The sequence below is a fragment of the Schistocerca americana genome, chromosome 4 (genome assembly GCF_021461395.2).
Source record: "Schistocerca americana isolate TAMUIC-IGC-003095 chromosome 4, iqSchAmer2.1, whole genome shotgun sequence".
In the NCBI taxonomy this organism is placed as follows: Eukaryota; Metazoa; Arthropoda; class Insecta; order Orthoptera; family Acrididae; genus Schistocerca; species Schistocerca americana.
This window is the reverse complement of record NC_060122.1, coordinates 384,984,556-385,012,430: the sequence shown is the minus strand read 5'-3', so window position 1 is coordinate 385,012,430 and position 27,875 is coordinate 384,984,556. Positions and strand designations below refer to the sequence as shown.

At 37.8% G+C, this 27,875-nt stretch overlaps 1 protein-coding gene across 2 annotated transcripts in view; it reads left to right on the top strand.

The window, feature by feature from the left end:
• LOC124613999 (L-seryl-tRNA(Sec) kinase) overlaps positions 1-27,597 on the top strand; it is a 49,889-nt gene extending 22,292 nt beyond the window's left edge. Inside the window, exons 2-3 of one of the 2 annotated variants that reach the window (XM_047142799.1) lie at positions 25,135-25,357; positions 27,153-27,597. The gene's annotated coding sequence lies outside the window, so the exon portion shown is untranslated. Of the gene's footprint in view, positions 1-25,129; positions 25,358-27,152 lie in introns of both variants that reach the window. The other variant, XM_047142798.1, reaches the window with a different exon arrangement.
• The last annotated feature ends 278 nt before the right edge of the window (positions 27,598-27,875 follow it).

The window sequence follows — 27,875 nt, the reverse complement described above, 5'->3', positions numbered from 1 at the left end:
CCCCAAAGTTTGTCTTCACCTTACTTCTTAACAAATTTACAGTTACTTGTTGCTGGCTCGCTACTAGAGTACAGATTCCACACTCGATGTCAATTTTAGCTTTCGTCTGCCTCAAGAATTCCATACTCAGGATACATGGCACTGATAGGTTTTTAACAATAAGAAAAATGCACGTTACTGAAATAGACTCTATCTGGATTTGAAGCTGAGTCTGAAGATTTACACGTTGTGTTAGTGGACCAATTGCTCCCGATATGGTGCAACCTTGAATTGGAAGTGATAAAACTTTGCATACAGAGGATATTTGCTTAAATAAACATAAAGATAAGACATTTATATTAGCTCCTGTATCTACAATAGCTGTTACAGGTATGTTGGCAATTGATACCCTTATGGAAGCTTGAACTTGTTCGTCCCATACGTCATCATTGTCTTTCGTCTCAGTGTCTGCTACTAGATCATCCCGTAAGTTTGTCTCTTTGTCATACCTAATTGCTTTAATTTCGTGTGGACTAAGGGACAGGGTGCCCCCATTCAAACCTGCAGCATCCTCTAGGAGGCTCAAAGGTGCTGCTTTTAATTTTCCGCTCGACGCTTACTTTCCTGCTGATTTATATTTCTTGATGTTTCTTCCGTCTGGAACTGGTGTTGGTTTTGTGGTACGAACTCGGTTGGAAACGGATCTTGTTGTCCTGGCGTATTCGCTTGCGCATAATAAATTTGCGTATTATGCGGGCGTTTAGGCTTCAGAGTTCCCGAAGGTCCGTTCGCTTGTTGCGTGAAGTGTATATTTTGTGGCTGAAAGGTATTTTGCTGTGGCTTGTGTTGATTGTAACCGTTACTGAAAGGTGTACATTGGTCTCCACCTTGATTATGCCATTTATTTCTTTTCCACTGACGATTTGAATCGTAAGACTGATCGTTTTGATAATTACCGTTGATCGGTTGCGTGTTTCCATATTGCTGGGGCTGTGTGCTATAATGTGTATTTTCGTACTGAGGTGGTGACGAATTATATATTGGATTGTATCTCTGGCCGTTATTGTACTTATTTTTGTATTTGCTGTTGGAGTACGTAGTGTGTTTATTTTTGAAACCGTTGTGGGGTTGGTACTGGCTGTCGCTGTGACGCGCTTTCGCTCGGCCACCATTGTTGCCTGCGTATTCTGTATTGTGCTGGCCGCCTGCACTGAAGTGGGCGTTGCCAACATCAACTCTAGCGTCCTCGTAAATCAGATCTAACGAGTCTAACACAGATAGGAAAGTGTCCGTATCGTCCTCAGACACGTTTACTAACTTTTCTCTGATCGCAATCGGTAGCTTAGTTTTTAGAATCATAATAACGTCTTTGGCGGTGATCGGCGAATCCCAGAACTTGATTTTCGCTAAATACTTTTCAAAATATCTTCTCAAACTACCGCGCTTACTGTTAAACACTTCGGCGTTGTAAACCTCTTTTCTCAGGCGCTGCTGCACACCAGAACTCCAGAACTTAGCTAAAAACATCTGTTCAAACTCTTTGTAACTTTTACAAGAGTCGACCATTTCGGTTCCCCATAAGGCAGCATCGCCTACGATAAATCCACTAACAAATTGAATTCGCTGGCGGTCACTCCAGCTACTCGGGAAAATTCCTGAAAAATTTCGGAGGAACACTATAGGATGAATTTCTCTTTTCTGTGGGTGAAAGGTCGGAAAAATACGATGTTTGATCACGCTTTCCTCGTGCATCAAACTGACAAAAGTGGATGGGCTGGTAGTCTGGTTAACTTGTGCTTCTATAGAACTATGAGTTTGAGCGTTATCAAATGGTGAACGGTAATGTACCTGCTGTTGTTCATTACTTCGTGGTGAATTATTCCAGTTTCCTGACACGGGAGGTGGGGAATTTTCAACTTGACATTTTAGTGTACGAACTTCATCAACTATCTGTTGACGCCATTCAGGTAAATCTTGAGCTAACGCTCGTCTTATCTGGCCTAATTCTGACATCACCGTGTCTCCTGTTTTTCCAGGGGCTGCCAATATTTCAAAGGCCACGTTTTTGACAGTTTCCCTGAGTTCGTTCTTGACCTTGTTTTCTATGAATCCGTCTTTGTTTTTAATCCACTCTTGGTAGTGATCAGACAATGCTTCAGCATGTGCCTTAACAGTATTCTTTATTTGGTCCTCTACATTAAGAGTCTCAATCTGTTTCGAAAGATCATCAACAACATTCTCGATCGTGTCTACTGCGGTTTTAACTCCTTTGACCTCATCAGAGATTGCAGTATAATCTTCTTTTAAGGTCGCAGCTTGTTTTTGATATTCTATCACTTTTGAATTTATCTCCCCCTTGGCTGCTTCGATTTTTTCATCTAACCGTTTTGAAATATCTTCTATTTTTGACTCTACTTGTGTGTCAATTTCTAGCCTCATGATCGTGATCTGACTGCTGATTTGGCTTTGGACATTACCCAACAGGGTATTTAAATCAGCTGTTATGTCTGCCTTTAGTTCGGCCTTTACCGAATTTAACCGTGTATTTAGGTCATTTATCTCCGTTTGCAGATCTGTTTTTACTGAATTTATGTCTGTTTTTACCGAATTTATTTCTGTTTTTACTGAATTTATGTCTTCTTTTACTGAGTTGCGCAGATTTGTAAGGACCTGATTTTTATTATGCCGTCTTTCGGCCTTCTCTTTTTCTTCGCGGGCCTTTTCATCTAATTTTTCCTGCTTTTCACGTTCCTGTCTTTGCGCCTCTCTCTGTCTTTGACTTTCGAACTTGCGTTCCATTATTGCTTCGATCATTGCAGCCAAGTCATTTTTTTCAAAAGCGGGAATAGTTTGCACACTAGGACCAGCTTCTAAAACTTCGGTCGAGGCTGCTTCTGCCTCCGCTCGTGTACCTATCGCGCGTGATCGTAATGGATAGTGAGGTCCATTCGCATCACCGCTGTCGTCTGGTTTTGTTTGTGTCCGCTGTTTACCGTCAGCCATGTTCATGAATTATTTGTCAAACGTCAAAATGCTACAGATATTGTTTGTCACTGCCGTCAGTCGTTTGTCTGTGACGTAGTGCTATGGCTTACTGGGACCTAAGATAAAATTTTAACTCTGGGTAACAACTGACGTTCATTTACGCCAAGAAGACAAGATGGTTCCTACTAATTACAAACAAATGAAATATCACACGTTTTACCGGTTTTGAGCGTAGTTATCCGCCATATCGTAATTTTTTTTATGCACTGACAACAATGGTACACTTTCACTGAATTTAACTACATAAGAATGGACTATGGACAAATTGAAATAAAGCTGTTTCAAGGCAAGGAAAGACAGGTTTACGTTCTGATCAACTCGAAAGATGCTACGTCACTACGAAAGCTTGGCTACTGCGTATAAAAATTTGACTTACTATGGCTGTCTTGATAATGATACAGCTGGATACTCGCGTTTTTTGGTAATTTCATCAATCGTTCTTCTGAATTAATTAAAAGGTTTTCCCACTTCTCTTTCTCGGTTGAATTGCATCCACATGAAAAAATGAAACAGTTATTAGAACAAGCAAAGAAAATTTTTTAAACACATACATGAAATGATTTTTTGATCAAGTCCCTGTTCGGGCGCCAAGTGTAGCGTTGCTCTTGGGGGACAAAAAATAAAAAGAATTGTTACTTTTTTTTTTTTAATGTCGAAAAAGTGAATATTTTGGTGGGCCACTTGGCAACAGAATCAGGGATTTATTACGCTATTATAATAACATACGTTGATCATTAAATACCTGAATAAGAGCAGCATATTGATATATATATATATATATTTGAGATCGCTCGGAAGAAACATTATCATTTCTGTGCATTTTTATAGTCGCGATGTAGTCATACCCGGATCAACACTAAGGGACCAGAAGATTTATAGACTTTAAAAGAAATGCAACACTACACAATTAAAAAGAGTTGGTTCAGAAATAATAGGAAAACGATAATGTTCCTTCTGCCTCATGCTGCGTTCGGCCCATCAGCGTGATCGTAATTTCTGATGATGAAGTAACACAAAATAATTAAGTTAAGTAAATAAGGAGATGGAATCATCAAGGTTAATTTACGAAAATAAGCACACTTATCTTTAACACACGTTTTTTTTAATGCTACGTACCTTTTCATATTAAATTACAATAGATGACCATTGTGGTTAAATACTTTATACATAACAGTCAAAATGTCCTCTTGACGCTGTCTGTTCGATATCAGTTACAAGAAACTACATGTTTTCTGATTGGAAAAAATAACAATTAGCATATTCACTAAATATTTTCACATAAAATATAAAATACAGTTGCGGAACGCAGCAAGTCCGCGTCCGCCTCTCATGGAATACAATCAGTAAAAGGTGAGGCGCCAAAAGCCTCATTTGTCTTGAAACAACAGAATTCTTTTTTACACCATTAATCGATACATGTACATAGAGATTTACTGGCACCGCGCAAGAACGGTAAAGATAAAGAATAATAGATTCTGTCGCTGCTATGCAATGGTTCATTTCTTTTACTTTACAATTGTTCGATAACTTTAGGCCATCAGGCGTTTACTATTGAGCGTATATTAATGTTTGTGAGGCGAAAATTACTAATATTACACTGTGTAGAAAAGGAGAAAAGATGGGAGCAGGAGGCACATCAACACACTCATGTCTAGGGACGTAATTTGGTACGTGAATTATGGATGTACATCTGCAGACAGCAGGTTTCTTTATCTTGCGTAGTGAGAGATGACACACACTTCAGGGGTCCCAATTTATTCTGTGTATGCTTCCTTCCACCAAATGCCTTGAATGCCCTTTTGGCAAGTTGGATCCATTGTCTCTGCATATCAGTATGTACTGTAACTCATCACAGTTCAGGTGACGTTCCATTCTTTGAGCATCTTGTGTTGATTGGTGAGCAGAGGAATATCTGTGGGATAACTCGTAGCAAAGAGGTAATTCTAATTGGTATGACTACATGAGTTGAGTTGTTCTGCAGTGTTAAATTGGAGATTGCTTTGTGGTTCTGCAGTCTATTTATCCAGTTTGATGATCCACGATAGCTGACTGCAACCTGTCAGTAACACATTCTTGACCACAAAAGTTAACTGCTGGTAGTGATTTTTCCAGAAATCAGGGTACACTCTTGTTACAGTGGCATATGAGAAGCCCATTGTGTGCAATCCCTCAGAGATGGGGTGCTTCAAGTAATAGGCAGCCGTGGATAGAGCCTACTACAAACACAAACTGTATTAATATCACACAGCTTGCTTACATTATGGTTACCAAGTCACACCATTGGCCAGTACAAAGTCTAACAACATTCCAGTCGCGGCATGTTGAACTACTGAGTTTGCCCTGGTGATCTGGCTACTCTTTTCCCAATATATCAACTATCTTTAATTCAAATGCTCATGAGTGTAGTGCTGCTATTGCAACAAATTTCTGGAAAGCTCAGTTATATGTAATTTTAGTGCACTGTCCTTACACACTGAATGCAGCAATTTTCACCATTGTGAGGTTATATTTCAGCATGAGAGACAACTCTCTCTGCAAACAAGAAATTTATTTATATTATTATTTGAGAACTTCTTGGTGATATTTAAGAAATCATCATAAATCTGCAAGCAGAAATGAGAATCAAAAATAATGATAATTAAAATACTATTATAGAAGTAAAATTTGCATCAAACTCTTTTTATTAGCCAGTATGAAGAGGCTATAGTTTTAATTGTGTTGTATAAACAAACACAGTGCAACATGGCCTGCATGAATGACAAAAGTTTAAGTTATAACTAAAATACATCACTCTTATGTTTTTTGTTACTTTATTAGCTACTGTTACTGGATTACTGCATAATAGGTGCTAAATAAAGTGTAGGGCTGTAGACAGAGAGATGCCGAATGAAACACATTTGGCTGTCAAGAGAGCAATGTGTGATGCCTTCAGAGTCTGCTGTAGCAGAATACTGACAAATGACATTTCACAAAATAGAAAGGAATTCTGGTCATATGTAAAGGCTGTCAGTGGCACCAAAGTTAGTGTCCGCAAATGAGACAGGAACTGAAATTGAGGGTAGCAAAGCAAAAGCTGAAATGCTTAACTGTTTTCAAATATTCCTTTACAAAGGTAGACCCTGGAGAATTGCCCCAATTTAGCACTTGTACCACTGAAAAGATGAATGAAATAAGTATTAGTGTCAGTGATGTCAAGAAACAGCTGAAATTGTTAAAACTGAACAAAGCTCCAGGCCCTGATGGAATCCCTGTCAGATTCTGTAGTGAATTTGCAGCTATGTTAGCCCCTCTTCTCATTATAATCTATCATAGATCCCTCGAACAAAAGACCATGCAGAGTTCTTGGAAAAAGTCACAGTACTCCCATCTACAAGAAGGGTAGTAGAAATGATCCACGAAACTACCCTCCAATATCCTTGACATCATTTTGTTTTAGAATCTTAGCACATTTTGGGGTATCTTGAACAGAATAACCACCTCAATGCCAACCAGCATGGTTTTTGAAAACATTGATCATATGAAACACAACTCGAACTTTTCTCACATGACATACTGAAAGCTCTGAATCAAGGCAACCAGGTAGATGCAGTGTTTCTTGATTTCCAAAAAGCATGTGACTCAGTACCGCACCTATGCTTATTGTCAAAAGTACAATCATATGGGATATCAAGTGAAATTTGTGACTGGATTAAGGACTTTTTGGTAGGGAAGACAGCATGTTATCTTTGATGAGGATCCATCATTAGATGTAGAAGTAACTCCAGATTTGCCCCAGGGAAGTGTGTTGGGACCCTTGCTGTTCATGTTCTATATTGATGACCTTGCAGGCAATATTAATGGTAAAATTAGGCTTTTTGCAGATGATGAAAGTATCTATAATGAAGGATTATCTGAGAGAAGCTGCATAAATTTTTCAGTCAGATCATAATAAGATTTCAACTGGTGCAGAGATGGGCAACATGGTCTAAATGTTCAGAAATCTAAAATTTTGCACATCACAAAATGATAAAACATAGTATCCTATGACTATAATATCAATGAGTCACTGTTGGAATTGGTCAAATCATACAAGTACCTGGGTTAACACCTTGTAGGGATATGAAATGGAATGATAACATAGGTACCCATCTTAGACTTAGGGTTATTGGTAGACTACTGAGAAAGTGCAATCAGTCTACAAAAGAGATTGTCTACAAATCATTTGTGCAACCCATCTTAGAATATTGCTGAAAAGTGTGGGGGATCCATACCAGGTAGGACTAACAGGGGACATTGAATGTATACAGAGACAGGCAGCATGAATTGTCACAGGTTTGTTTAATTCATGGGAGAGTGTCACAGAGATACTGAAATGGCAGACTCTTGAAGACAAACATAAACTATCCCGAGAAAGCCTATTAGCAAAGTTTCAAGAACTGGCTGTAAATAATCAGTCTAGGAATGTACTTCAACCCCCTACTTATCCCTCGCAAAGGGATCATGAGAATAAGATTAGAATAATTGCTGCATGCACAAAGGCATTCAGACAATAATTCTTCCCATGCTCCATACATGAATGGAACAGGAAGAAACCCTAATAACTGGTACAATGGGATGTACCCTCTTCCATGCACCTCAGGGTGGTTTGCAGAGTATAGATGTAGATGTAGATTAGCTACTGAAAATACATTAGCATATAAAAAACATCTCAAGATTTATTTTGTCTGATAGCAGTATTATCTCAAAATATTACTACAGTGAAAGAGAGGCAGAAGAAAAGACATGCAGAGAGCACACAAAATACTTATGTAAACAAATGCCCTTGGAAATAAGAATAAATTCTCAAAATGCTCATGCTAAATATGAAAAAATACGTAACTGCCACTGTGTTTCACTAATTAAATAAAGAATGAAAATTCTTTCCATGCGTGGAGGGTCCTGATGTAAGGTAATTTACTAAGTGAACTGTTTTCTGCTGTTTATAAACTTCAAGTGAATGTTACATTTATGGCTTTTATGTTATGACCATCTGTTTGCAACTGAATAAAGGCAGCATTTGTTTTGCCACGTGTTTCACCTCAATTTATTATGGCATCAGTGGTTGTGTTTGTTGGTACTGTTCTACATGTGTTCTTGCTGAACTGCAGGGCTGTTCTGCTTGTATCACTAAACACAGTTTTCAGCATGCGCACATGTGTGTGCGCGCGCGCGCACACGCGCGCACACACACACACACACACACACACACACACACACACACACACACACACACACACACACACACAAAAAATCACAATCACAATCACAATTTCCAACACTGGAAAAATGTTACAATAAAAGGTGCTACTGTATGCAGATTCTACGCATACAAGTGAAAACAGAAAACACACTTCCTAAAAAGGTACTATGATAGGAGTGTTACGGGAGTGTCATAACCCGACATGTGACAACTTTGTACATGTTAAATATTTACATTCAATAATTTGTTGCTTATCACTGTAATCATGATTATGTTTTTATATTTACAGTCTCTTTCATTGATTATCCTATGAGCCTGATGTCGGCCTCAAAATGAAAGATGTTATGTATTTATGTGTGAACTTATTTTATGATGTACAATTAATACAGATTGTCAAAGGTTCTGCCAATGAATAGATTCAGTATTTAGTTTTATTCTGGAATATCAGCATAATATCTATCTACAACTGCCATAGTAACTTTATTGGATTCAAAACTTATCCAACCAGAAAATTTCTTTGGTTACAGGAATAAGTGACAGATGATTACAAATCTGGGGAAAGGACTGGATGCTCCAACAGTTTGTACTTAATTTTTTCCTGTTGTCAGAGCACCTTTGTGGAAAGTGCTTTGTCCTGATGAAACATATTTTTTCCTTCTTTTGCAGTCAAAACCAAATCTTATACATTGTTTTTGTTATTATTATTATTATTTGACCATGTTAGTCCAAAGAATCCCATAGAAGACGAGTAATATCTCCCACATCCGTAGTCTTCAATAAGTAATGTGTACCTCTTGGGTCATGCCACATAGTAAGTACTGGAGAGGACTAGACTGGTTTTGGTTAAGAGTTTATGTGATAAACTTAGGGTACTTGAGCTGGAAGCTGATGATTACCACCATCCTCTGTAACTGTAACCTCCATGTTGGATGATTGCGGTATGGTAAATCAGTGGCACAAGGAATGTATTTATATCTAGTGTGTAGCAGACAGTGCTTCTGATAACACTACCCAATTCATTTGAAAATGTGTCTGTGAAGAATGATTGTCACTAAACCTCCACATCAGTTCTCTTTAGACATGTGTGAGAGGAAGTAATATGCTGTCTGAATCTTCCCAGAATGTACACTCTCAGAATTTTAATAATAAACCTATTTGCGATTGCCTCTCTTGTCGTATCTGCTGCTGGAGTTTGTTGAGGATTTCTGCAACTCTATTGCGACAACTAAACCGTCCCATAGCAAAACACACTGTTCTTCATAGGATCTTATCTCTCTCTTGTGTTAATCCAACCTGGTAAGGATCTCAGACTGATGAGCAGTACCCAAGAATCAGTTGAAGAAGTGTTTCGTATGCCACTTCTTTGTAGATGTGAAACAGTCATTAAAGGGCAAGCATCTACTGAACTTACGGTTGTGTCAAAGTTGATCTTTATTTTCCTACGTGCTCATGAGATCATCTCACTGGATGGATGTGTGTGTATGTTGGCTACTTCTGATAAAGGCCTTCTTGGCTGAAAGCTAACTTTCCGACAGTCTTTTTGTTGTGGCTTTCTACAACGCAGCATCTCTGCTATATAGTGAGTAGCAACGACCCTTTTCATTATAATGTTTGATTTCAATCTGTGCAAAGTTGTCGATCACACTCTCATTAACATTCGTGCCAGGATAGCAACAAATTGCTTGAAGAGTGTCACCTTTTAAGGCCACCGTTGGGCAAGATTTTTCTGCATTCACCCTAGCTTTCATGTCTCCCATAAAAAGAAATAACAGATTATTTAATTGGGGTGAGCATGAGGATTTCACAAATCACCAAATATAGATATTAGCTGTTTCACTGCAGTTGTCACCAGTCTCATATTATTATCATAGTGCACAGGTGTTACTGACATTAAAAGTATGCTGATAAGAGTGCCCTGCAGCCATTCACACTGGTGGGCCTTCGTTTGTAACATATGAAAAAATTATTTTAGAATTTTGCACTGTGCTGTAGAGCTTTGAAGTAGTAACATTAATCTATTACCCTAATGTAACGGTTATCATGGAGTCCTTGCATGCTAAAGGATGTAGGTTCGAATCACTTTACTTGTTTAGAAATCTTTTCATTTTTATTGAAATGACTTTGATCATTATTTTTATTCATTTAACGCTTGAAATGTAACTTTTAAAAATTTCCATTCCTTTGTTACATCATTTTAATCAGCATACTAACTATTCCAGTTTATCTTAACTATTACAGTTGATCTCATTTTTTCTCCCTATCATTCTTTACCCACTAGGAAGCTTTTTGCATTTAATTTAATTACTGTTATTGATTGATTTTGAGTAATTTCTTCCCTTTTATCATATTCTCACCCATGTTATTGCATTCAGTATTTTTATTCTTCATTTTGCTGGAATTTCGTTTCACTTATAATACCTTCTTGCATTTCAATCTTCATCTGTGTTATTTTTTATATAGCACAATGAGAATTTATGTTTTAAATGTTTATATGATGATTGCCATTTAAAAAATGTACATTTTGTATTGTAACGAAAAATACATTTTTGACACCATTGCATAGTTGATAAGAGTAAATTATTTCGTCTTGTGATTTTAACTGATAAACAGGCATTTTCAAATCTTTAAGTACACTATATGATCAAAAGTATCCGGACACCCCCAAAAACATAAGTTTTTCGAACTAGTTGCATTGTGCTGTCAGGTACTCTATATCAGCGACCTCAGTAGTCATTAGACATCGTGAGAGAGCAGAATGGTGCACTCCACAGAACTCTTGGACTTTGAATGTGGCCAGGTGATTGGGTGTCACTTGTCATGTGAAGTGGAAACATGAAGGGGCACTTACAGCACAAAAGCGTACAGGCCGATCTTGTCTGTTGACTGACAGAGACTGCCGACAGTTGACGAAAGTCGTTATGTGTAATAGGAAGACATCTGTCCAGATCATTACACAGGAATTCCAAACTGCATCAGGATCCACTGCAAGTACTATGGCACTTAAGCGGGAGGTGAGAAAACTTGGATTTCATGGTTGAGCAGCTGCTCATAAGCCACACATCACACCTGTATATGCCAAGTGACACCTTGCTTGGTGTAAGGAGCATAAACATTGGACGATTGAACAGTGGAAAAACATTGTGTGGAGTGACGAATCACAGTACACAATGTGGTGATCCGATGGCAGAGTGTGGGTATGGCGAATGAACATCATCTGTCAGCATGTGTAGTGCCACTAGTAAAATTCAGAGGCAGTGGTGTTATGATGTGGTCGTGTTTTTCACGGAGGGGGCTTCCACACCTTGTTGTTTCATGTGGCATTATCATAGCACAGACCTACATTGATGTTTTAAGCAGCTTCTTGCTTCCCACTGTTGAAGAGCAATTTGGGAATGGTGATTGCATCTTTCAACACAATAAAGCACCTGTCCATAATGCACGGCCTGTGGTGGAGTAGTTACATGACAAAACATCCCTGTAATGGACTGGCCTGCACAGAGTCCTGACCTGAATACTATAGAACACCTCTGGGATGTTTTGGAACGCTGACTTCATGCCAGGCCTCACCAACCAACATGGATACCTCTCCTCAGTGCAGCACTCCGTGAAGAATGGGCTGCCATTCCCCAAGCAACCTTCCAGCATCTGATTGAACATATGCCTGCGAGAGTGAAAGCTGTTATCTAGGCTAAGGGTGGGTCAATACCATACTGAATTCCAGCATTACCGATGGAGGTCGCCATGAACTTTTAAGTCATTTTCAGCCAAGTGTCCGGATACTATTGATCTCACAGCATAGTATGAGAGATAAATAAAAATAATGAAATTCACATAATGAAATTCACATGAACAAAGATTCCAAGTAGGAAACTAATAACTGTGAGAAGAAATAAGAGCAATTGAAACTGTTAATATGCTGATTAAAATGATGTGACAAAGAATAGAAATAAAAAAAATTTAACCATTTAATTGAATAAAAGTAATGATTGCAGAAAGATTTAAAAATAAAGTTTCAAAGAACCTCATGCATGTGAGGATTGCACGATGACTATTATGCTACTGCAACAGTTTCATTAATATTATTATTTTAAAAGCTGTAGAGCAGCATGCAAAATTCTGAAATTATTATTATTATTTATATTTAATTACCCCCAGACGAAAGCCCATCTGGTTAATGGCTGCAAGGAGTGATATCTTGGACCTTAACCTACATGATCGAATCTATAAGTTTCAAAAAGTCGTTCCCACTGTTTTGGACCTCTCCTTGCGAGTTATAACTGCAGACTGGGTACATTGCATCATTCTGCGACCTTAGGACTGTATGAAGTGCTGTGCAGCTATTGTGGGTTATCTACCAGTCTATACCTACAGTTCTCTTCTTTTGTATCTAGAAACGTACTCTGCAAGCCATCATATGGTGCATGGTAGAGGATACCTTGTACCAGTGCTGGTCATAGACTGAGGGAAAAAAATTTTATAAGCCCTGATTTCTCTTACCTTCTCTTTACAGTCCTTACGTGTGACATGGTGGCAGTAAGATTGTTCTGCATTCTGTACTCGTAACTTTCTCAGTAGTGCTTCATGAAATAACATCTTCTTCCATTCAAGGATTCCCATTTGAGTTAATGGAGCATTTCTGTAATATTCGCTTGTTGATTGAACCTGCCACTAACAAATCTAGCAGAACACCTCTGAACTGCTTTGATGTTTCCCTTTAATCTCACCAAGTCAGGATCCCATACAGGTCAGCAGTACTCAACAGTGGGTTCTGCAGGTGTTGTGTGCACAGTTTCTTTTATAGGTAAGCTATACTTTCATAGAATTCTCACAATAAACCGAAACATTTGCCTTTCAAATCACAAACCTTTCATCCTCGTTATGTTTCTGTTGGTTTGCAATGTTACACCTACATAGTTTAATCGACATTACTGTACCAAGCAGCACACCACCAATACTTTATTCAATTTGAACATTACAGGATTGCTTTTCCCACTGATTTGCCTTAACTTACTTTTTTCTACAATTAAAGCAAGCTGCCATTCATCATGCCGAATAGAAATTCCATAAAAGTCATCTTAAATCCTCATACAGTCACTCAATGAATCACTACAACATGGTCAGCAGCCACAAATTGCTGCTCACTCAATCTGAGAGGCCATTTACGTGTGTAGAAAACTAGTGGTCTTATCACACATCCCAGGAGCACTCCTGGCGGTACTTGTCTCTGATGAACACTTACATGGTTCTATTAAAGTCTCTGAGCCACTCACATATCTGAGAATGTATTCTGTATGAGATCTTTGTTCACAATCTACAGGATGGCATTGTAGTAAATGCTTTTTTTTGAAGTTGAGGAATATCGAATCTGCCTGTTGCCCTGCCTCTATAATTTGCAGGATACTGTGCAGTTCTAGGGCAAGTTATTTTTCACCTGAGCGACGTTTTCTAAATTTGTGTAGAGTTATGGATAGGTGTTTCCCTGTCTGGTATATTCATACTTGGAATATGCTCAAAAATTATGCAGCAAACTGACATTACACCTCTTGGCCTATAATTTTGCTGGTCAGTTCCTTTACCATTCTTATATGTGAAGGTTATCTGTACTTTTTTCCACTTGCTTGGGACTTTGCATTGTGTGAGAGATTAGTGACAAATGCAAGTTAACTAAGGGGCCAATGTGAAGAGTCTTACCTCTGTTAAACCAAATAGCGATACCACCAAGAAGTGTGGCTTGCTCACTTACAACCTTTCAGCTGTTTTTCAACACCAGCATGCCTAATTATATATCCTCCACATGGAAGTTTGTGTGGAAGTGGAACGATGGTACATCTTGGCACGATCCCTCTGCGCGAATGATTTCGTAACCATGAATTTAAAACTTCTGCTTTTATTTTGCTGACCATCAGAATGATCTACAAGTAACTTAATAGAAGCCTTAAATCCACTTAGAAATCCTAGAATCTTCTAGGATTCATGGCAAGGTCTTTCACTACTGATGACATTTCTGCATTTTAGTTTGAACAAAGAATGCATCAGTCTGTTTTCTCATGATTTTTTGAAATGTGTTATTAGACCCCAGTGGGCCTGTATCATTAATCGACTTACTTACTGAATGCTTCACCAGAATGTGATTTTCAATCTGTTTGAACTCTGCTCATACGTCCTCTGTATCCATATTTGATCTTATAGATGTCCATTCATTGTTGAAGTAGGATGCTAAAAACTTCTTCAAGTGAAAATTTGCTTAATGGCTGCAGCATTGTCAGCTTCAGCAATGTTATTTAATAAATAACGTTTTTGATTAAAAAAAACATGAGCAAAATTAGCTACTCACCTTGAGCTGATTGGTGTGTCATACTTATAAAGACATTAACGCCATTGAGATGTTATTAACTTTCAAGCCACAGCTCTTCTTCTAGTATAATTGAACACATTCAAGACAACCATACAGATACTTCCAGTTTGTCCACCCAAGCTGACAAGTGGAAGAAATCATGTCAGTCATTTTTGATTGAGCTAAAAAAAAAAAAAAAAAAAAAAAAAAAAAAAAAAAAAAAAAAAAAAAAGAGAAGAAGAAGAAAAGAAATGCCACTGTAGGCAAATATGGAAACTGCTTGCAGGCTAGTGAGAAATAGTTAACAGTATGATGCCTGGCCTACACTTCTTTTCATATTGTATACCGTGATGCAGACAGCTTGGATGTAGATGTGATTACCCTTTGTGCTATAGTAGTTGGGCTTACCACCACATGATTACCGGTACGCAGAAGGAGAAGTTGATCTTAAAAAAGTGAAAAAGGTTGCAATTGGATAATAATTTTTTATGATTTTCGTGAAGGCCTTATGTAGTACCAATGCCTCAGATCACTTTGTTCAACTTTGTGGTAATCAATCACCTTCAGAAAAGACTGTCAACAATGGTTTTGCAGAATTTTGCCTTGGATGTGCTTCCAGTTGTGAAGGCTGACCAAAATTAGTTGTTGGTTTCAAAAAGCATCAACGCTCTACACATCATCATTTGGAGAGGATTGGTATGTGACTTAACGGTGAGGTAGAGGCATCTCAAGGAATATGTAAGATGGCAGTACATTTGATTTCGCATGGACATTCAGTTTTGAAAAGGATCTGTTCCTAAGGGACAATTTGTTCATAGCTCAAAAAAAGTCTTCTGTCAATTAGTATTAGGAAATATTCAAAAACTTCGACCGAGGAAATGCAAAATTTGTATCCAACAAAACTTGATATATTTGTATGATCTCGAAACTTGGCAGTAATTGACTGTATGGATGTTCAAAGATGAACTGAAACCAAGAAATGTTCTTCTTTCTTAAAGCACTCCCAAAAGAATGATCACCTTTTTCTTTGGTTACACTGGATGTATTGTGACTATTGCTTTAATGGATCGGACAATAGTTAATGCTGAATGGTACAACAATGTGTTTGCCACAAGTCCATGAAATCAGGAAAACAACTGAAAACATTGCTTCATTCTTCTTCATGACAGTTCCAGCTGTCACACAGCATGTTAAACAGTTCATTATTTATTCCATGAAGTTTTGGGATTGCAGCTGAATGATGTCGATTTCTTGGCAGGATATTTTGGCTGACAACCATTCAGCCCTCTGCAGGTGAGAATTGTGCACTGGAGATTGCTAGTTCATATTGCTAAATTAGTACCAAAAATTGGCATGATAATGCATACGCAAGGGCAGCCCCTGCATGAGTGACATCTGTTCAATTTAGTGCCCCCTTTGAAAATTGGTCCACCTATGGCGTGCAGGAGCATGCATAATGGTGATGATACATGTGCACTCTGTTGGAATGTGGGGTTGCACAGTTAAAATTCAAATGTCAAATTAATGAAATCAATTCAAGTTATCTTCCATTAGGGATGTGGTTGCACTCAATGACTGAGATATGACTTTCAAATAATAGAACACAGCAATCAGCCATCTTTTTCTTTCTGGTTTTATTAGGTAAATTTAGATTTTGGCTAGTGACTAAAGAGTATGAATCTGCTTGAAATTTACGTAATGAGAGATAATTACTACTTGCAGTACTGGATTAAAAGCATGGAGTCTTGTTGAAAAAGCGCAAAAATGAATAATGTATCTAGGATAAATTTTCTTACTCTGTCAGCTGCAGATTTTTTAAACTGTCTGATTTTGCAGCAAACTTAGTGCTTAGCAAAATGTCAGTTGTCCAATTACACACACACACACACACACACACACACACATTTTAATGCTGACATCATTAATTTACCTCTAATTACCTGTGGTTGCTGATCATACAGTCCATCCACTAAATCTTGATGATTAGCATATATATATTTTAAGATGTCTTGCAGGATGGAAGAAATTACTGCCTCTTCTTACGATTGCAGGCAAAAGTCATGCTTGCGAACAAATATTGGCATAATAAATAAAATTATTATTGCGCCTATGATAACTTTTCATATACACACACACACACACACACACACACACACACACACACACACACACACACATTCTTGCATTTTTATACACACATAGCATTTACTACACACGTTGTTAATGCACGAGTAAAAATTACATGCCCATTTTGTGTGAGAGCTTAAAGCTAAATACTCTCAAGCGAGATTGATACAAAGGTTGTTAAAAAAAAACTGAATATTCCTGGACATTGCTCTTCTGTTACAAAGATAATTTTAAAAGCCTATCATTGCTGTCTTCTGCACAATGTACAAATTTCTTATTACTATTGAAGAAAAGAAAACATTCCTAATAACAAGAAAAAGGTGATATTGGAAGCTAGTTGTTTAGGTATTGCACAAATGTCACATGGGTTTTATTTAAAAGCCCGACAGTATTGGGCTACCACCTTCTGGTATGCATTTTAACAGCTGATATTTGTGGGTGACAAGTAAACTGTACTAGACAAGAGCCTTATGGCTTCAATATCCTTTTCACAAGAGCAAAAATTGTGAAAATTTTTGTTATTATTGTTTGTCATATTTCACCCTTCTCTGGTTGACCCTTGTACCTATTTTGTAATAATTTGTTCAATAGGTCCATTTTTCTTCTGAAGAAGACAAATTTATGTTTGTTGAAACCATGGTAAAGGGTTAATAAACTTTTCATTTTACAACTAGTTTGCTGTTATTTTCCAATCTTATAAAGCTTCTATGTGCACTGTTATCGAAAAGCACAGTCATGATATAATTCTTAAGATTCCTTGATGTTTCAGAATGAATTCGACTACTCCTTTTAGTGAAGTTGTGTCACAAATTTCTTTTCTCTCCAATTCTATTCAGCACCTCTTGAGGTACATGAACTATCCGTCTAATCTTCAGCACTCTTCTGTAGCATCACATTTCAAAAGCTTCTATTCTCTTTTTGTGTGAATTGCTTATTGTGAACATTTGCCTTTTATACAAGGCTCACTCCAGACAAATGCCTTCAGAAAAGATTACCTAATACTTAATCTGAAGTCAATAAATTTCTCTTATTCAGAAATGCTTTTCGTACCATTGCTGTCTACATTTTATACCCTCTTATCATCAGCCATCATAAGTTATTTTACTGCCCAAATAGCAAAACTCATCTGCTACTTTTAAGTGTCCCACTTCTTAATCTGATTCCCTGAGCATGGCCTGATTTAATTAGACTACATACCCTTGTTTTGATTCTGTTAATGTTCGTATTATATCCTCCTTTCGAGATGCTCTCCATTCCATTCAACTGCACTTGCATGTCCTTTGCTCTATCTGACAGAACTGCAATGTCCTTGTCAAACTTCAGAGTTTTTATTTCTCCTCCAGATATTTCTTTGGCTTCCTATACTGCTTGCTGAATGTACAGATTGAACAGCACTGGGGTAGGGTACAACCCTGTCTCACTCCCTTCAACCTCTGCTTCCTTTTCTTTCTTAACAACTGGTTTCTGTTCATGTTCTTCAACTTATAACTACTATCTGGTTTCTGCACAAGTTGTACACAACATTTCACTCCCTGTATTTTACTCATGCTACCTTCAGAACTTCAAATCCACTCATAAGGTGGTATACATATGGCAGCGTAACTCATGGCATGCCCCCATAAACTGATAAAAGGAAAAAAGTTTGTCGCTACTACATTGTCATTGTTCGTGCAGTAAAACTGCGGCATCTGACATGATGTTTTAATTTATAACTCCTTTATTACTACCTCTATTCGTAACACATTTTGCAGAGAGTATCCAGACATGCCACTAAATGTACTGGCAAAATTATATCACTATATGACACAAGGTTCAGAAGATGTGACATAAACATTGTGATGCGTGAAAATCTGTCTTTTGCATAAAGTGGAGTGCAAATTACCCTGACTTAATACACTTCATGATTCACAACAAACTTTAAACATAGTTTTAAACTTTTCCTCATTTACATGCACAATGTGAAATATTTAACACATTAACTCATTTGTAAAGCAGTCGGGAGTTTGAAGCTGTTTTGAATGGGAGAAATAGATTCTTTACAGAATCAGGTTTTTACTGGTGTCTGAAACAATACAAAACTCCTTGGGTAGTGAACACCAGCTAACTAGTACTTTTAAGCGATGTACAGGTCTCAATGTTGCCACATGGGGTTTAGGCCTTCTGGAGAAAGGTCTTGGTGAAGATGATCATGTAGTGATTTTCGGGGTGCAGGGAACAGTTTAAGACGATAACCTGAGCTACTTGCATGACTAATTTTCAGAAGTATTCACTGTACGCAGATCACTGTGTGTTCAAGCTGTTGTTTCCAATATTTTCACTCAGCATTTTAGGGTAAATGTTTCCTAAAGATAGAAATGCCAAATAACTGTAAACGGTCACAATGATCAGTGGAGAAACGAAAAACAGCACTTTGGAAAGAGCAAAAAATAACAATCATAATACATTTGGACTTTTCCATCAAAACATAACAAGCTTATTAAAAAGGAAAGATAAGCTAACAATGAATAAAATCCCAGACAATAGACCTAAATGAGTACTGCATTGCACAAGTTTTTGAATGCTGTACTTTAGTAACTGACTTGGAAACATACAAGATAGCAATTCTGAAAGTACAGCCCCCAAACAGGAAATGTTTTGAACTTTAATAAGCAGTTTAGAGGGAGTACCAAGACTTAGCATAAATAATTGAGAAATGATTGTGGAGCTTTCAATACTGATGTCATCTCTGATAAGTTTTGATGAAGGGCACGTACAGTTACTGATCTCCAGCTTTGGTTTGATCCTCACAATGAGTTCTCCAGCAAGAATAGGAGGACATAATGAACATCAGATAATTGGTTTCTGAATCCAGTTGTGTTTCTTCAAATAGATGAGGCCTCATAATAAATACTCCCAATTAGTCAGGTTTAACTTGAAAGGGAAAAATCAAATTTCACAGAATTTTAAATGCTGACTCAGTTCCAATATTCAGGGAGAATAAACAGGATGAAAATTTGGAAGATGTTTGTCAAGGACAAACAGTAGATAAGAAAATTAATTTTTTTCCTAAAAATCTTACACAAGGAATACAGCTTTCCTTTTCGATGAATCAAGGCCAGTTACACTGGAAACTGAGAGAAAGGGTGGCTAACATCTGTGGTCAATGTACCTTATGATGGGAAGAGGGCCTTATTTAGTCCAAAGGATTACCTCTAATCAAAACTTAAAACTGCAATACAAGCAGTATTGCAAAATTCATCATCTCACCAAAAAACCATGAACTATGCGAAAAAGAATATCAGAACTCTGAGAAGAATTTGTCGCAATATTAGGAACGAAACGAACAAACCTGGCAAGGCAGATTATATTAAATTCTCTGATGAGAGTAGCAGTGAGACAGATTATTAAATGCAAATAACTGGCCATTAAATTCAATAAATCTTCCTAATGCTAGCGGAAAACACCAGGCCAAAAAATAGTTTGTCAGAGATTAGATGTACATAGAAAGGCATTGCATCTGACAACAGTTTTGGCCAGTCATCTGTTAAAAAGGTCACAAAAATCATTATGTAACTAACAAGTGATAATTTTTGTAGTTATATTCAAAGTACTAATATCTTCCGCAAATTTGGCAGTACCCTCAACGAGTCAAGGTGTATTCCCTGAAAGACTGATATGCGGTAGTAACACTCATTTATAAAATTTGAGGTAAGGAATTGACCATTATAGTACCATCTGCCTCCTTCCTGTGTTCTCAAAAGATTCTGAGAAGAGGGGTTACATCAGAATGTTGACAATTTTTGAGAATTACCTTTTAACAACAGCTCAGTTTGGCTTCCAGAAAGGCATCTATCTTCCTTTTGTTCTTTTGCTTGTGCCTCTGTCCCACATTGATGCAGGATTGACATGGTTATTAATGGATGTGGCATAGTTAGTTTAAGGGCTGAATGTGACAGGACCATTCTTTTTTTCTATAGACATAAATGATCTGATGGATAGGGTGAACAGCAACCTGTGCCTGTTGGCTGCATGTACGGAAAAGTGTGACTTCTGCATTAATGTAGGATACTACAGGATGACTTATGCAGAAGTTCTACTTGGAGTGATGAATAGAAACTTGCTTTTAAATATAGAAAAATGTAAGCTAATGCTGTTGAGTAGGAGAAACAATCCTGTAATGTTCGAATAAAATATTTGTGACGTGTTGCTTGACATAGTCACGATGATTAAATATCCAAGCATAACATTGCAAAGTGACATGAAGTGGAATCAGCACATAATGTTAATAGTAACGAAGGCAAATGGTTGACAAAGAAATTCAGTCGTGCAGCTAGATTTGTTCCCTGCAGTTCAGTCAGTACACAAGTATTACGAAGATGCTTTGTGAACTCAAATTGAATCACTTGAGGGAAGACGACGTTCTTTTCCTGAAACACTATTGAGAAAATTTACAGAACCAGCATTCGCAACTGACTGTAGAATAAATCTACTCCTGCCATTGTACAGTTCGCTCGCACAAGTTACTTCCACTGAATACGGAGACATTGTGTTGGCATGTGGACCCATGATACTGGCACTAGATGTGATGGAAAAGATGTTAGTACAAGTTAGAACTGGACAACAACACAGCAGGACAACAATGCCAATACTGTGACATTGAATGCAGTGAAATATTGTGGGCTACACATAGGTGAGGCAGTCAACAAGGCACCTGCTTTCTGCACATATTAATGAGGGTGCTGAATGGGGCAACCAAGGGTATGAAGGAGAAAGCCTACGTGTCCCTCGTAAGACGCCAGCTGCAGGGTCATGGGATCCCCAGCAAATATTCCTGTCAAAGCAGATAGAAGAAATGCAATGGAGAGCAACTAAGTATCTAATGGGAACTGCAGGAGTGGAAAAATATGGAAACATTGTGAGAAATGTGTGCTTGAACATAAATGCATATCCAGGTTGTGCTTCTGTATTTTACCATGAACGGCACCTGTGAAAAGTGTCAGTCATGGTCAGAACAGTGTTCTGTGTAGCTGTGGTGTATTATGTCCGAACTAAGTGAATTTGAACGTGGCCAAATTGTTGTTGCTCATATAATGTGTGCTTCCGTTATCAAGGGAGCAAAAAATGTGTGTTCCAAGAGGCACTATATCGAAGATTTATACCGCATAAAGGGAAAGCAGAAAAATATTAACTGCCAAGTCCAATGCGAAAGAAAATGTGTTTTAAGTAATTGTGACAGATAGTCAATGAAGAGGATTGTGATGAAAAATAAGATTACACCACCTACAAAAGCCAGTGCAGAACTGAATGTCACATGTGGGAACCCTGTCAGCACCAAAACAACACAAAAGGTGCTCCATACAGGACATGCTGGAATTCTGAAACCACGCATCAGTGATGCAAATGCCTGTAATAGGAAAACGTGGTGCCAGAGCCATAAAACCTGGACTAGGGAGCAATGCAAGAAAGTAATTCAGTCGGAAAAGTCTTGTTTCAAACTATTTCCAACTTCTGGCTGAGTTTACATCCCAAGAGGGAAATGTGGCGGGGGATCAGTGACAATTGTGCAACCATATCATGATATTCCATGAGCCCCAAGGTTACTCCGCAAGATCACATTACTGCCAGGGATTATGTGACCATTTTGGCTGATCAGGTTCAGGTCCATCCCATGATACACTATTTGTCCTCCAGTAGTGGTGCTGTGATCCAAGACAACAGGGTTCCTGTTCACACATCTTGCATCGTACAGAACTGGTTTTGTGAGCACAGAATGAATTGTTGCATCTCCCATTGTCACTGCAATTACCAGATCACAATATTATTAAGCCTTTGTGGTCTACTCCGGAGAGAGGGGAGTGTGATCAGTACTCACTTCTGTCGCCATTACCTGAACTTGCTACTATTTTGTAGGAACTATGGTATAAGATTTCCTTGAAAACCATACAGGACTTGTATTTACACATGGCTGGAAGCTCTTTTGAATTCCAACGGCCTACCTGCACAGTATTAGACATTCTAAAGCTTTGCATTTTTGGTGTTACTATATTTCTGGCCAGCCCTGTGCATCGGAGGATATACAATGTACATGGTCTATGAGGGTGTATATGTTGGAATGAAAAACCATTAGTACCAAGTAAGTGTGAAACCAGGGACAGCAGTGGAGGTAAATACTCATATGCCAGTAGAGGAGTGAAGTAGTGGAACAGTTTACCGCAGGATAACCTCATTCCATTTCCATAAAGCATCACTAAATTCAAATACCTTGTGCAACAGAAGAAAAACACCAAAGGCTACGGAAAATAAAATACGGGCAATTTTAATCTATTGCGTAGTACATTAATGTATGTACTAGGACCATAATGTAATTATGTGAGGTACAAATGTTGTCTTCACCATCTTGGCAACAGCCACATTTGTGCGCAAATAAAAAATTATCTGCATTTTCCATTCTTCTTTTGCAATTGAGCTTTGCACAGCAATTGGCAAAGTTAGAAGTATGTTATTTCTGTGGACTGTTATGTTTTGATTTATAAATTATTACTTTGTGCACAAAGTTTAAAATCAATTTTACATAAAAAAAAAGTCGAGCACATGTAATAGCTTCAGCCTGAAAAGGAAAATCCTGCTATGCTATGAAAAAAAAAAAAAAAAAAAACACCCCACCACCCTCAATAACTCGCCTTATACTTTTTCCTTGGGATGATAATTATACTTTGTCATCATATTTTAAAAATTTGTAACCTATCAAAGAACTAAAGTAAGTGTAAAGAATAATCTTGGAGCTTGGTCCTTTTTTAGTATGTATTACTCTTGAAGATACATCCGTTACACGTGCCAATAATGCTTTAAATGGCCGCTTTCGTAGGCCTGATGTTCTCCTAAGTGGCCAGTCTCCAAAGTGTTAAACATGTCAATAAATGTAAACTTCCTTCAACATACACTGCTTGACAAATGCTATGGAAAAGCAAAATAACAGACATTAATAACGTCTACATTTGACACCAATGAGACCTCCCTCCAACATAAAGATTGATATTGGACTCTCAGTAAGATACACACCCTCCTTGAACATTAATGCATATTTTGCACTTGTTATTCATTCTGATTACCAGACAGCTGAGGAGTCCTTGGGGACTCCTCTCTCAAGGAGGTTTTCAGTTATTGCATGGTTTAGATCCAGGAGAATAGGCAGACCATTCCATATGTTCATCTTCACTCTCCAGTGTGTCCACCTCCTCATCTTTCCTGTGTGGGCGGGGACTATCATCCATAAACAGAAAATCCAGGCCTACCACACTCCTAAACAGACACACATGATCCAGAATAATCTCCTTGCAACACTGGTGCTGTAACAGTATGTCAAGCAAAAATATGTAGTGGCATTCAGGCATTATGTATATTACCTGCCCCTCACCATAATGCCTGAACCATACCAGTGACATTTATGGATATTCTGTAGTGTATAATGTGTTCCCCCTCTGCCCACACTAACAAGTAGCCAGAATCACTTGCCACAGTGAAGCAGGTTTCATCGGAGAACATCTTTCTTGTTTACCCCAACCAACGTTCTTTCTCGATGACGGCGTAGTTGAAGTGGGATGGATTTAACAAGCTTTTGAGCATACAAACCAGCCCAATTTAATTGTCACAAAATGGTTCTGGCAAAGAGATATGCACTGGCACCAATACCGGTAGCGCTTGCAAGGTCTGCAGCGACCTGCCAAGGAATGAGATGTCTGTTCCTTTTCGCCAGTAGGGCTATGTAGTGATCCCCTTGTGGCGTGATGGCCTGTCTAAAACCACTGGCATGCTTTTACATATTATATGCACTTACAGTGGCCTTTTTAAATCATGAGATGACATGTTTGGGACACACCCATTACTGTGGCCACAGTAGTGACACTTTGACTGGCTTGCACTCAAATGATGCCTTGCACATGTGTTGCTGCACCACACACAGAACGTCGCACTAATGAGTTGTCCATCTACCTTCATCAAACACCGGTACTGCATGAACGGTCAAAAGCACACTGTGCATTCATGCACAGGCTTTGCTGCAGTTAACACGTCTCAACCTTTGCATTTCACTTTACTATCATTGGTTGGGTGTCATGTAGTAAGTGTCAGCTATTCCTTATAGCAATTATGAAGCAGTGTTGTTCTTGCTTAATGATGGCAGTGAAATTAGAGACATACATGGAATATTGATAATCTTTCTCCTCATATAGCATCTGCTAATAGAATAGGATGGGGGTGGAAAGGTACACTATGAACCTTCTTTCACACACTTCATAGTGGCTTGCAAAGTACAGGTGTGGATGTAGTAATTTGCAGATCCATCAGTTACCTTCTGCACAATCTTCTCAGTCTCTTAACTTTTTTAAAAACAGAACTACTTAATTAAAAAGCTATAATGTATTTACTTGCATTCTGTGTGTGTTTTTCAGTGAAGGTGAAGCTATCCACTGTTATGAAGAAGAATGTTGACTTAAGTGCCAGCATTGGAACTGGAATTGTAAAATGGTGGAAATGTTAGAGGAGAAACGCTTTTGGATTATTGGATTATACGGGGATATCTAAACCATTGGAAGTGTTGGACAGATGCATACACAAACACAGATGTAACAAATGACAAAAATTCCATCTAAGTATCGAAGAATGGGTAGGAATTGCTGGTAAGAGTTTATAGGTTAACAGCTACAGATTTCTAGAGCGAATGTGAAGAAAATAGTCGATGTTCCTCATAACAGGAAGACTGCCACATTTAAAAAAGAAGTGACAACTACATATCTAATAATTTTGTCGCTTGTTAGCTGACGTGATGTAAAACGTGACACAAATAGCTATTCTTTTACAAGCAGTTATCAACTGGAAAAGTGTGGCTGAAAAAAATCTACTCACAGATATTCAACAGTATTAACCATACCAGATGTGTTAAGAAGCATTTTCACTCCTATCAACGTGTGGAGGCAGTATGTTGGTTATCTCTGCCTAGGCACTGCAGCACCCAGGGTGGGCTGGGGTGTCACACGCGTCAAAGATTCATCCTCCATTGCTGGTGGTGGATATCTAAATTTTGGATTACGAATTAAAGATGCTACCCCCACAGTCCTACCCAGTAATAGAGAGAGAATATTTGACAATAGCAACCCATCATGCTGGTGAAATGTCAGAAAAATAATTAACCCTTAACTCACAAGGTGTGGTCTCAGAGAGAGCAAAAATTTTTGAGCTCGCTCTCCAAGGTCAGTTCTGGCAGACTGCTTATATATTCCCACTACCATCCTTGAATCGCAACCCTACGTTTTCTTGATGTCACCTTCTTTGTTTGCTGTTGACACCTTGCAGGATCAAGTCAGTTTAAATGATCTTTTTGAAGAAATTGTTTGTCGGTTGATGGAAGAAGATTTCAGTGATATAGATCAAAGGGCTGGAAAAGATGGTGTTTTTACAACAACCAGTGATCACAATTCTGCTAGCGGAGAATCATTCAGAGAAAGAAGCTTAGAACAATTGTGGTGGGGTCCTCTGTTTCCCGTATAAAACACTTAAAGTGCTTCTTAAAATCGAATGTATTCTCTGTGGTGATAAAGAAAACCGTGGATCACAACACTGATTGTAACTTTCGCAGATTGTCTTTTTGTACCTATTGAGGGCAATTTTTATGTGCAAGTTTGAACCCCCAAGACATAATTTTTGAGAATGTAAAATTCAGTTCTGTAACAGTTCATTTATGTGTAGTACCTAAAAAGAACACGCAAAATGTGTGATAAAAAGTAAATTCCAGCAAGCTTAACCCTTCGCAATAAGGTCAATAATATATAAAAACACTAAAGTAATTCTAAAACTAAATGTTATTTAACTTTAATTAAAATTTTCAAATGATTTGCACCTTAAATCTGTTTAAATATAGAGGTCCAGAGACCACATCTCGTACGCATTATAGAAAAGTCACCTTGTGAGTTATGAGTTAACCCTTTCATTCCCAGTGTTGATCCTAGGCAATACAGTATACTGTGTATCAATCCTTAAAGTCATCTTGTTGTTAAGGGACAGCATGCTTCTAGTATGACATTTTGCCACTTGTTGGTGCATGTACCCACTTCTTGCATGAATCTCTCCAGCTATGACGTCGTGTTACATTATTGTCTACACGTGGCTGTTGATGTGGTGTATTTATGTTTATTTTACTTTTATTTTACGAATGAATTGTTATTTCTTTGGTACTATGATGAAGATTACACTTGCATTATTGCTCTGACAATGGTCACCATCAACAAAATAATGTCTGACATAATAATATACCTTGATACAAATGTGCGATGTCCATGAACAATGTAGGGATTAAAAGGTTAGTAACTGTCAAGAAAAAATAAATAAATAATAGCCTATATTTTGCTGTTTATATTGAAAAAATGAGTGATAAATTGAGATCTTATTCCTATACACATTACATTTTCTTTGTTTCAGGTTCTGCTGTGACTAGTCAACAAGCTGGGCTTTGATCAGGGGCGAAAACTTGTGTATATTGTAATGACTTTTATTTTTTATAGACAAACTAGACTGTGACAATGGAACATTACATTAAAAAACAAATGACCATTGAAGAAATTCCTGAACTTCTTGATTTTGTAAACTATGGAAATATGTCAGAAATTAATGATACATCCGACAATATTGATTAACACTTTATTTTTGTGTGATAGAGTGAACTAGTGACGAAGCTCAAAATCTTGATCATACCAGTGAAGTTCACTTGCCAGCGAAGTTCATTAAGTCCTTTCTGTCCATCCCTGCAATAACTACTGCCAGTGTATCTGATGTAAATTTGTCTGTATCGGGGCCTACTACAACCAAAAATTTATCGAGTAATTCACCTTCTTCTCAGACAATATATGCACAAAAATGTCTCGGATTTTTTTAAAAAAAAGAACATACAGATGAGTGGAATGCAAGAAAATAGATTTAGAACTGCCCAACATTACATGGTGGAATTATCTCCTGCCCCCTCCAGCAAATTTGAAAACTCCTCATGTATTTCAAAACATTTGTTACACATGATATTATAAAATGAAATCTGTATTCAAAGCAACTTGTAAGCTAATCGAAAAGATGGAGAGGTACTCAACTGTACACAGGTTGAAACTGAACAGCTTATGGGACTTTTATTCCAAATGGGACTGATAAAAATGC